General features: G+C 59.1%; 1 protein-coding gene across 2 annotated transcripts in view; it reads right to left on the minus strand.

The window, feature by feature from the left end:
* Positions 1 to 9210, minus strand: part of TNS1 (tensin 1) — a 201261-nt gene extending 192051 nt beyond the window's left edge. Inside the window, exon 1 of one of the 2 annotated variants that reach the window (XM_042995305.1) lies at positions 9149 to 9210. The gene's annotated coding sequence lies outside the window, so the exon portion shown is untranslated. The remainder of the gene's footprint in view (positions 1 to 9148) is intronic. The other variant, XM_042995306.1, reaches the window with a different exon arrangement.
* Between the last annotated feature and the right edge of the window lie 633 nt (positions 9211 to 9843).

Below are 9843 nucleotides of genomic sequence, written 5' to 3' on the forward strand. Positions count from 1 at the left end.
GGAGACAACAGCCTGGACACGGTCAGAACGGGGCCCTCGGTCCAGTCCACACTTCCCCAGACTGCAGCCCACCCTGGCAATGGCCACCCCCTCTGCCCAGCCCACTCCCTCAGCTCTTCCCCATCCCGTAGACGAGTGCCCATTGGGCTGTCCCACAGGGCCAGGAGGGACAGGGCTGGGAAGGCACCAGGAGAGGGGGCAGGGGAGGGGCTTAGAGGCACCAAAGTCGCAGCGCCCGTACCTCCCTTTGGTCAACAGCACCTTCTCCCAACTCTTAGAAAGGACAGTAAGATCCATAGGGCACACACGCCTACCTCTCTGCAATGCCCCTTTACCATCTTCATTTCACCCACGGAGAAACTGAGGCTTGTCAGGATGAAGGACTTTCCCCACGACCTCTGAGCAGGGGTGGCCCTTCCTCCATCCACAGCAGCCTATCATCCCTGGAAGTCTAACTGCCCTCTGTTCCCCCTGCAGGGCTCCCCACTGCCCACCTCAGTCCTCAGCACTGTAAGCTCATCTGAGGGAAGCCGGAAGACCTTAGAGAGATGAACTTGGCCAAAGCTCCCATTTTACAGATGTCAACATCAGCCCGGCAAACCACTGGTGCATCCCGTGTGCAGGATGTTCCAGGCACCCTCAGTCTACTATTCAGACCCATGCCTGCCCCAGAGCCCCACACTCCACCCAAAGCCCCTCATCCCAGCCCCGTCTCCCACCCTTCCCCCCTCTGTCCCAAGTACACCTGGCTACCCAAGTCTGATGTCCCACGGTTGTCCTCAGACTGAGCTTGCCTAGGGCCTGGCCAGAACAGGGAAAGGGGCAGGAAAGGCCACATCTGGATCCGGGTCTAAAGCTCCCTCCCCCAAAACCAGTCATCACTCTCTTTGAGACGACATGAACCTCAGCCGGGGATGGCTTCCCCGCCCTCCTGACCCCTGTGCATGCCTTCGCCCAGCCCAGACAGCCAAGTAGCCCCTCTAGGGAAGGGGTCTCCTGCCCCTGCCCTCACCCCTCTTGCAACAGCCGGGACTCTCCCAGCCCCCACCTCTCCCACGAGGCTTTTAACCTCATCATGTGCCCCCCGCCAAGCCCTGCCTGGCCACACCTCAGCACCCTCACCTCAACCCACACCTTCCTCAACCGAGGAGGAGGACGAGGCAGGGGTTTCCTCCCCTGGGCAGGAGGGGAGGGGCGGCAGGGGTGTCCGTAAGGATGGGAGGCCTAGAGAGGAAGGGATGGCAGTGGGTAGAGGCTGAAAGTGAGTGGAGAAGGGACAGAAGTGATGGAATCCCAGCAGAATTCTTTGCAGCCAGGCTTTCCCAGGTTACATTTGCTAGGTCAGTGTCTCCCGTTCCCTGGGCCCCTAGCACAGCCACCTTCTCCAGTTTGGGCTGAGCAACCCAGGGGGGGAGGAATTCCGCCCCCCCACCCCTCCCCAAGATGGCAGGGGGTGGGGGCGGCAGGCAGGAGAGGCCCCAAAAAGAAACAAACTTCTGGTTCTTTCTTCTACTTGCAGCCCCTGCACTCAAGTGGAGGCCAGAGAGGTAGAGAGGGGGGATGTGCCGACCACGAGAACCAGGGCCTAGGCCCTGTTGATGGGGAAGGACTACGGCTGAGGGCCTGCCCAAGTCAGTCTGTCCTTCTGTCAGTTAGAGGCAGAGAGGCCCTCCGCCTTCACCACCAACCTCCATTCCCCCCCAAAGACCCGACCACCACTGGCTCTCAGCCTAAGGATAAGACCGGGGGTGGGGGGTACAACCTCCTAGCTAAAGCAGCCAGACCTACCCAGAGCATGCAGGACAGACAGATCCACGTCATCTTTGGTGGGTCCCGTCGCTCGGGCCAAGCCCGGAGCCTGCACACGGCCCCCCTGAGCTCACAGCCTTCGCGGAGCAGGCAGAAGGCAGCTCTGAGAATGAGGCCGCTGCTCCTCCAGCCAGCATCTGTCGGGCCTCTCGCCCTCCCTCCCTTCCTCCTCCTCCCCCCACTCCACCCCCTTGTCCCAGCCTCCAGTCTCCTCCCTCCTTCCAGGCTCCGCTGGTGGCTGGTGGCTGGTGGCGTTGGGGGTCAGAAGCCCTGCTTTGCAGGGGGTGTGAAGGAGACGGGGCAAAGGGACAGCTACCGGAGACAGCCCCCCCACAAGCCATCACCGTCCACCCTGCACTCCCCACACACACACCTCCAGACATACGACCCCAGTGAGCCACCAAAACTTCCTCCACCTTCTGATCTGATGCCGGTGGCCTGGAGTCTGCTGTCCTCACTGCGGAGCCCCCCTCCCCACCCCCAGACCACTGATGAACAGACAGACAGACACAGTCTGTATATCCTGGGGTTCCCTGGCCCCATCCCATCTCTGAGTACAGATGCACGTTCTCCCGCCCTGGGAACGCACATTTATTCGCACACACTCAGCCTTAACACAGGCCTTAACACAAGAGAAACCAGGCCAGAGACTGTGGGAGAATGGCCCTGCCTCCAGGCTGTGGATTTCATTCCAATTTTTTTCCTACTTCTTTTTTTTTCCTTCTTTCTTTCTTTTCTCCAAACATCTGTCCCAGCCCTTCCTGCCCTTCCTAAAGGGAGCCCCGCTCCAGGCTCCTGCAAGAGTCTGTTTTTCTTGACTGTACCCTGGGCCAACATTTGGTTTGCATTTCCCCACTTCCTCCTCCACCTCCCTGGCTCCCCCTCCCTGGGCCCGGTTTTCACCTCCCACCATTCCACCCGCCTACTTCTCCCCCACAGTGTCCCCCTTCCTGGCCAGCCCTCCCCTCCCCCCACCTTAGCTCGGGGCAATAGTTTGGGGTCCAGAGAGGGGTAAAAAGTAGGGTACAGAATCTAAGTGTATTCCCAGGGAGCACTGCAGGCGAATCCAGCAAAATCTGCTCAGGCTCTCATTGTCTGGATCCACCCCCCCCCCCCCCACCTTTCCCCCAAAGACTTTCCTCTTTGAGCTCTGGCCGAGGCTGGACCAAGTGAGAGTGGGTGGGGCTGGTGAATCACCCATTCTGCTTTTTGGAGCCTTTCAGGGGAGGGAAAGAGGGCTCAGCCCCACCCCCTTCTGAAGACACACACATCAGGACACAGAGTCCAACTCACATAAACACTCAAAATGCCGAGCACAGGGCCCCACCCAGAGCACTCTGAGACCATTTTCCTGGATTGAGTAACCTGGCAAAAAAGTCCTCTCGCTTGAGCTCCTACGCACATGCACGAGTGTGCTGTATACGCCCCCGCCACATGTACAAAGGGTTACAAATTCCCAGCCTCGCTCCCCCCACCCCCGTCACCCAAGAGCATGCCCTTGCCACTCTCTGTCAGCACCACACACACAGTGCATCCCCAGGGGTCACTCTCTACAACTGGCCTCTCCCCTCAGCCGGACCTGCCCAGCAGGTATGTTGACTCCCAGCCCACAGTCCAGCCAAGACATTTACCTGGGAAACTCCAAAAAGAGAGGGAAACATTCACATTTCCTCTGGGGAAAGGCTGCCACACACAGAAACACGGGTTGTGCACTGCACAAGGACTGACATTCTTATCGTTTGGTGTTCTAAGAAGTCAGGGGAGGACACTGAAGCAAGGTGTCTGATTCTGGTCCTTCCTGGAGCAGGTGCCTAAGTCTTTGTTCTGCTCAGGGGGATGGGGTGAGGAATCAGGACTCCCTGCTCCTCCTGCTCCAAGCGCTTCTGCAGAGCTACTGAGCTACAAAGGGTTTTGCCCCCACACTGCATGCCCTGCAGCGTCATAATACCCTTCAGCCCCCTCACCCCAGCCACCTCCCTACCAAGCCCGTTGGGGGCGTCCACAGACAGACACTCCTGCAGACCCTCCCACCCTCTGCTGGACCCAAGCGTAGGGGCAAGCAAGGAGGAGTGGTTTTTCAGGAGGCCTCTCTGAGCGCCTGGAGCCCACTCACCCCCCCAACCACCACCACCAGCCCTGCCAGCCTTCCCACCGCTTCAAGGGCTCAGGCGGCCACGTCCTGACACCCCAGTACCCACGCCCACCCGTCCTCCCTGCCTGCTCCCACCGCCCTCTCCTGCTGGCGTCACTAGGAAATGTGCCTCCCAGCAGCTATCACAGAAGTTCTGAGAAATTACCTTGCAGCTTCCCAGAAATGCTGGAAAACAAAACTGAGGACCAAGTCACAGTGACAGCAACTTGTCTGCCTCCCACAAAGCCCAAAGGGGCCCTGCAGCCTCTAGGCCAGTGCCTTCCCCAGTCCCCCCCAGCTGGGACTAAAAACAGGTGGGAAGGGCCCTAGTGCCGCAGGTCCCCTTGGAAGAACCCTCCCCCAGAAGGCTCCCATCTCTCTTTTCCAAGCCTCTGGGGGTCTGTTCCTGTATCTTAACCTCTCACTGTTGGGAAGTCCTTCCTGCTACCTAACCACCATCCAGCCGGTTTAATGTTAAGCTCTGCCACCTGAGGTGTCTTTAACTCTGCAACGAGCCCCTGTTTGGGGCTCGTTACCCATTATTCATCCTGCACAGCCTGGCGCTCCCTCCCCCACCCACGCAAGGGGAGAGCTCCTTGGGCAAGGACACGTCCTGTGCTTATCCCCAGAGCCTGGCATACAGCAGGTACCAGACCTGATTAAAGAATGAATGAGTCAATCTGTCAATCAATGGGTCTTAACCTATTTTCCTACAGTTAGCATCTAACTTCCCAATCCTTCCCTCTCTCCCCCTCTGGCCCCCTTGAAAAGGCCTTGGGCAGTCCAGCCTGCACACCTTTGCACATGCCCACGATACCCACCCATCTTCAGTACTGTCTCTTCCTGCCACCCCCTCCCTTGCCTCTGAGCTCTCTCAGGCTGCAGACTCTCAGGAGGCCAGAACACTCGTGCTCAGTCTGGGGTTCCCCGCCTCGCGCTTGCACCAGGGTCTTGTCTGCAGCAGACATCAGGTACACGCCAGCGGGCCGGCTGGATTTTCCAGACTGGGATCCCAGAAGCCTCAGAACCTGCCACCGCCCTGTGCCACACCACCCCACTGCCTCCCCACTGCTGTGGCCTGGTTTGTGTTCCACTCGTCTCCCCCACCTGCACGCAGAGCACTTCCTGCTAGCGGGTCTCCAGATCCAGATCCAGACCCAGCAGTCAACGGAAGAAACAGTTCTGCAGGTTCTAGGGCCGGCGCCGGTCGGAGGTGAACTGAGCTGACGCGGAGGGATGGGTGAGTGAGGGCAGGAATGAAGCTAAAAAGGGCTTTGTAAGCCTGACACTCTCCCAGCCTCAGTTTCCTCACCTGCAAAATGGCCGAGCTGATGGCCTCCAAGGCCCCTTCCAGCTGCACCTTCTTTGATGCCAAGTTCCCTCCAATGCATTCCTCCTATCTCTCGACACTCATCCATCAAAAAGTTCTTCCTGTTGTCCAGCCCATCTCCGATGGTGGCACTGAGCCTTTCCTCTGTCACCACCAGCACAGACGTGAAAGTCATAGACCATCGGAGGCGGAAAGACCCTCTGGCTCAGCTAGCAGCCACAGTCAGGGTGACTGGAAGGGTCACAGGCCAGAGCTCTCAGGGGCACTAGAGAAGGCAAAGAAGAGGGGTCTCTGGTGACCTCGAGACGGCAGCCCCAGCTAAAGGGGACACACGCTTCTCAGTGACAGCCACTGTGGCATCAGGGACGTGAGCCCATACCATCGGATCTTTTGATCTGCCGAGAGAGGCCCCAAATCTATATTATCGTATAAAGTCTTTTATACCAAATATGAACAAAAAAGCAAATTTCGCCACGCTGGCTTTTTTAAAGAAACCACTCTGTCAGTCAAACATATCCACTGGGAGAGTCTGGCCTTGGGGCACAGCTGACCTCATCCAGCTTCCTTGGTTATCAGATCACAGCCCTGCAGTGGAGGGAGGTCACAGAGCCAGCGGGTCAGGAACAGAGCCCCCAACCCGTGCGTCCCAGGCCCCACACGTTCTCCTAAGCAGCCTGCCTTCCGGTCACTATCAGACCAGAGTCCAGCTTTCAGCTTCCTACCAATGCCACAGCCCACCGCCTTCCACGCAGGGGCCGCTCAAACCATGGCCTTCTTCCCAGCCGGTCCCAGAGGCCTCCCATCAAATAGGCAGGTGCACTGCCGGCTCTGGAATTCCTGTCCGATGTCCAACTGCAGATCCTAACACCAAAGCACTCGGCAACTGTATCTGTCGGCTTTCGTCCCCTCAGCCTCTGCCATGCCACCTCTGGCCCCGGGAAAGATCACTAGTAACTAACTCGGCCCTTCACTGTGGTATCGTATTTAAGACTCCTACCAGCTCTCATTTTACAGATGCAGAAGCTGAGGCACAGAAAGGTTCAGAGTCACACAGCTAGTGTATGTGAGAATGGAGACCAGGGCGTCTGACTCAACATCTCATGAGAATTGAGAACTTTCCTGCCGCTCCTGTAGCAAGCAGTACGGTCACCCAGGGACGAGGGGTTGAGGTCCCATGTTGTGGTGACATGTGAGCTCTCTTGCCACCCCCTATCAAAGGGCTGGCGCTGCAGCTCCACAAAGGGGGTCAGCTGCCCAGGTCTGGCTTGGGTGGGAGGAGCAGGGGGCAGGAAAGAGTGCTGCCGCACAGTTCAGGGTGAGACTGACGGGCTGGGCTCCCTTATGGCTCTAGAAGAGGCAACAGGAAGAGAAAGGCCACAGTACCAGCAAGCCCTGGGGCCCGAGACCTGGGTGAGCACAGGGTCTGGCCCCCGCTGCCCAGAGAGCCTCCTTTCGGGTAAGCCATAATTCCTCACCCTGCTTCCCACCAGCACACACACACTTGGCCTTCGAGTTCTAGGGTGCTGGAGCCCTAGCGTGCCTCCATGTACCACTACGTGGGATGTTCATCACACAAGGGTGCAGCCAAGGGGCGAGGTGGGGGCTGAAGTCCCATCCATACTCCAGTCACCAAGCCTGGCATGGGCCGCATCAGTCCGGAGCATGGGGCATCCATCCCAAAGCCCACCAAGGCACCCTGTGGGCTAGGGGAGGTCTTGCCTCTTGCCCCCATGACTACCACCCCTCTAGTATGAGATGGAGGTGGCCCCCTTGCATTCCAGAAATCTGGATGCTCCCTGAGACAAAAGGTGAGGTTCCAACCCGGCCCTGCCTGGGCCTCAGTTTCCCCAGCTGACATAGGAAAGGGCATCATTCACATCCCCTTCCCCTAACCTCCCCTCCACCAGCACCCTAGGTGGGGACAGACTCTGGGCCCAATCCCAACAATTTTTAATAAAATCTCTCCCAGAGCTCTACTCAATGATCTTGATCTCTCCCCCAGCTCTAATTTCCTGCCTGACTCAGGCCCTCAAAGGCTGGCTGGAGGGAGGTGACTGCACCTGCTCAGCCAGCCCCTCACCCCCCCACCCCCACCACCAGTGCCCAGTTCTAATCCTGGCCCAGGAGGAGTTCAGGTCACTCTCTACCTCTGCAAATGAGGAGGGGGAATTGCTAAGCAGCCTGGGGTCCGACTGACCTGGTCCTGGGTGGCCATTGCCCGCTGCAGGCTGCCTTTTCCCAAATGTGAAAACCCGACTCCGCAGCATCTGAACTCAGAGCCCACTGGACCGTGGATGGTGCTCTGGTCCCGTGCTCCACAGCTGCAGCGGCTGCCTCCCAGCCAATCACTGGGGACAATGCATTTTGCTAGAAGATTTCAAAGCACACCTTGGGTGACTGGGGCGGAAGCCTGCTGGCACCTTTCCCCACTGCGGAGTGGCAGAGAGGGAAACTGAGGCCCAGAGGCAGCACCTGGGAGGAGGAGCTGAACATTCAATTCCATATGAGGGGGAGAATAGATACTGGGAGAAATCCCTCCATCCCCACATACCCCAGTTCTGGCCTGTCTGGAGGTCTACAAGGAAGGAGACCCCTGCTTGGAAAGGCACACTAATAATAAAGACAATATCCGTAATTTTTATGGAACACTACTATGTAGTGGGCACTTTGGTAAACACTTTAAACGTACTGCCCCATTTAACCTTCACAACGACTCACTGGGGTAGGTAGTTTCATCATGCCCATGTGACACGTGTGAAAACTCAGGTCCAGCCAGATTAAGCACCTTGCCCAAGGTCCACAGCTAGTAAATGGAAGAGCCAGAATTCAGAGCTAGGCAGACGGGCTCTGCAGCTGGCACTCTTAGTTAACCAGAGTGGGGTACTGCACCCCTCTTCCCCAGTGTGACACGGGCCCTTCCAGTTTCTCAAAGGAATGCAGAACAGATCAGAAGGTCAGTTTCCTGCCATAGGACCCCGAGTCCCTAAATTCCTTCCCCTCACTGGAAGCTTCCAAGGGCTCAAGTCATGCCCTGGGGATTCTCTCTGCCCCTCTAGGGGAGAATGTGAGGTTACAAGCGGTTTTTCCAGTTCCCTACTCTGCTGGCCACCTATGCCCCCACCTCCACCCTTTCCCCACCCTCCCCCTTACACGTGCGCGCGCGCACGCGCGCGCACACACACACACACACACACACACACACACACACACAGAGGCAAACACACCCTGAAGACATTGTCAAGGATCTTCTCTCCTCTGGGAGGATCCCAGGATGCTCAACTAGGACACACCCACCCATAGCACTGCGTCCCTGCAGACCCTTCCACCCTCACTAACCCAGCTACTGCCTCCCGCCCCCATCCTCTCCCTGTCCCGTTCCCCGGTCCTTCCATCTACTGGGATAGCCCCTCTGAGTCCACCAGCCCCTCACACCCCACTTCCATGTCACTCTGCTCTCCCCCAGCCTTAACTCTGGCCCCTCCTCAGTCCGGTGGGGGAAAAGAGACGTTTCCAGGAACTAGTCCTCCCTTCCCACAGAAACTTAGGGATGCTTAAACCCTTAGATAGGTTCCTCCGTGCCCAAATCCCCACTGCCTTCCCAAAGACTATCCTCCAGACTTCTGACCAAACTTAAGGTGCGCTTGGGGAGGGGCAGCCACTCCTCCTTCATGTATCCCTATTGCATGGGTAGGGGCCCCCCAGGAGTCCCCAAACTCTGACGAAAGCCAGGCTGACAATGGTCAAGACGGTGGTGTCCCTGAGGGTGGGAGGGTGATACACTGGCCCCCAGGCAGACCGCAGACCGCTTGCCCGGAGTGCCTGTCTGAGGGAGGGGTGCAGGGAGGGGACAGGTGCCAGGTGAGGCAGAGGACTTTTACCTGGCTGCGGAGGCAGAAGCGCAGGGGCAGGAGGCAGGAGAAGAGGTACTTGCCCCATCGGATCACGCAGGAGAAGCACCAGCTCAGCCGAGTCATGATGACCCCGAGGGTGGGCGCCACGGGCGGGCGAGAGGGTCCGGGCACGTGGACCCGCCGCTCGGGGCGCCGAGTTGGGGTGGGGCGAGGAGGAAGGCGAGAGCCCTGCCCCGGGGTCTCCCGGAACCTGAGCCCCGCAGGAGCCGCGCGAGTGTCCCGCCCCCTCTAGCGGGAGGAGCGGCCCCGACGTGGCTCCATCTCCCCGGAAGCCCCTGCGGGAGGCGCCGGCCGCTGCTGGGCGCTTCCACCCTCGGGGACTTCCTCCGGCGGCTCCCTCTCTCCTCCCCTCGGCGAGACGGCCTCGGCCCGCCTGCTTCTCGGGCGGGCTGGGGGGCGGGCGCAAGCACCCCGGCAACTTGGGAGGCTCGCGGGGCCGCGCGGGAGAGGCGGGTCGGGACCCGGCAGAGGCGGTGCCAGGCGCCCGGCGTCCACCTGCGAGGAAGGCACAGCGGCGCTGGGAGGCTGAGCGGCGGCGGCGGCATTGTGCTCCGAGCTGCAGTGAGTGTGCGAGCCAGCGTGCGTGTGTGGATTCCCTCCAGACCTCACTCAATTCCCATATTGCTCCCCCGAGCATAATGTGATTAACTTAAACGGAGGCC

The sequence above is a fragment of the Panthera tigris genome, chromosome C1 (assembly GCF_018350195.1).
Source record: "Panthera tigris isolate Pti1 chromosome C1, P.tigris_Pti1_mat1.1, whole genome shotgun sequence".
Taxonomy (NCBI): domain Eukaryota; kingdom Metazoa; phylum Chordata; class Mammalia; order Carnivora; family Felidae; genus Panthera; species Panthera tigris.